The sequence below is a fragment of the Chiloscyllium plagiosum genome, chromosome 7, assembly GCF_004010195.1.
Source record: "Chiloscyllium plagiosum isolate BGI_BamShark_2017 chromosome 7, ASM401019v2, whole genome shotgun sequence".
NCBI lineage: Eukaryota > Metazoa > Chordata > Chondrichthyes > Orectolobiformes > Hemiscylliidae > Chiloscyllium > Chiloscyllium plagiosum.
Genome location: NC_057716.1, coordinates 101,586,709 through 101,588,808, shown reverse-complemented (window position 1 = coordinate 101,588,808; position 2,100 = coordinate 101,586,709).

The following is a 2,100-nucleotide window of genomic DNA, read 5'->3' as shown; positions in this document are numbered from 1 at the left end:
GTGGATGTGTGAGAGAGTGTGTGAATGTGTATGTGTGTGCGTATGTCTGAGAGTTTGAATGTGTATGTGTGTGTGAGAGAGAGTTTGAATGTGTGTGTGCGCGTGTGTGAATGTGCATGAGTGAATATGTGTGCAAATGTGTGTATATGTGTATGCGTGTGTGAGAAATAGTGCATGTTTGTGTGTATATGCGCGATGATGCTTGAGAGAGTGTGTGTATCTATGTATGTGTGTGAGAGGACGTGTGTGTGTCATTTGCTAGAAAGTATGTGTGTGAGTGTGTATGTGTAAGTGTCTCATTACCAGCATCTCAGCACTTTGTACAGACTCACAGCTGAATCATTACACAGCCACCTGACCAATGAAAGATAGAGAGAGAGGGGGAGAGAGAAGTGCAATAAAGAAAGGATAGAAAGACAGGCTGAAAAGGCTCAGATGTGTCTGATACAATGGGAGGACCCAGGTCCCAGCAGGAAAACACAGTTGGTGCCGATAACCAGGTGTACCAGCAGGTATAGGGCCAGCAGTAATTCATATCAGAGATAACTCTGAGCCTGAACTGAGCTTGGCCATCTCTGGTTACCAGCCACAGGTATCCTGGGAAATGAGGACATGACTCTCTGTCAGTCACCCTCACTCACAAGTGTGGAGTATCAACGTCAGCATGGATGGGTTGGGCTGAATGGCCTGTTTCTGCACAATGCAGGACACTGCACCTCCTCAATAAATGCCTCTGGGTTCGCACCTCGTGGGTCAGCTCTCTGAGATTGTGAACCGTGGTGTTCCCGAGCACTGGAACGTACACTGTTTGCAGCCAGCTCTGTTGAGTCAAGTGCTCTCAGTGACCCACAGCACTGCAGATGATGAGATTATAGCCAGCAGCCTCCTGGCCTCTGGACACCTGCAGTCTCTTTAACCGCTGCACAGTAAGCCCTTTGCACAGCTCCCTCACGCGGGCATTGTGTTGAAACAGATTTCACACATTATCTGAAAGATACACTCATTCACATTCAGCACAGAGCTTTCCAATTCACCTCAAGACAGGATTATGTTCGGGTTGACACAAACTCTAGCTGGTATTGAACTGAGGGATTTTGGAGGATTTACACATAGAAAAGGTTACAGACTGGAATCTGATAGGCAGATTCAGGGTGTTTATATACAGATAGAAACCTGGATATGCAATACAGACTGGAATCTATTGAATGGGTTTGGGATAGTTATATATAAAATAAATATATCTGGGAGTGAGTTACAGACTGGAATCTAATGGGCAGTCTGTATATAGATAGAAACCTGGATATGCAATACAGACTGGAATCTATCAAATGGGTTTGGGATGAGGTATATATAAAATAAAATATAAGTGGGAGTGAGTTACAGACTGGAATCTAATGGGCAGTCTGTATATAGATAGAAACCTGGATATGCAATACAGACTGGAATCTATTGAATGGGTTTGGGGTGAGTTATATTTAAGTAAAATATATCTGGGAGTGAGTTACAGGTTGGAATCTAATTGAGGGGTTTGGAGCGTTTATATATAAAATCATAGGTATCCAGGAGAGAGTTATAGGCTGGAATCTAATTGAGGGGTTTAGGGAAGTTTATGTACGGAATAACAGAATCCTGGGAGTAATTTACAAACTGGAATCTAATCAAGGGATTCGAATGATGGGTAAACTATGGCAGGGAGTCAATGTTTCGGGTTCAATGACCCTTCTTCAGAAGTGACACATCCTGAGATGACTGTTTTCACTCTGCTTATTGTGTGTGTATGTAAGAGTGTGTATGAAATGTGAGTGTGTGAGTTTGAATGTGTGTGGGACTCTGTGTATATGTGCTTGCCAGTGTGACAGACTGTGTGTGTGAGTGTGTGTGTGTAACTGTGTGTGTGTAACTGTGTGTGTTGAGACTGAATGTGTGAGTATGTTGTGTGAGTGTGAGTGTACGTGTATGTGAGTGTGTGTGTCAGAGAAATGAGTATGAGTGTGTTTGTGAGAGTGTATAAGAGTGTTTATGTGTGAGAGAGTGTATGTGTGTGAATGTATTTGTGTGTGGTTGTGTGAATGTGAGTGTATGTGAATGTGTGTGTGTGGT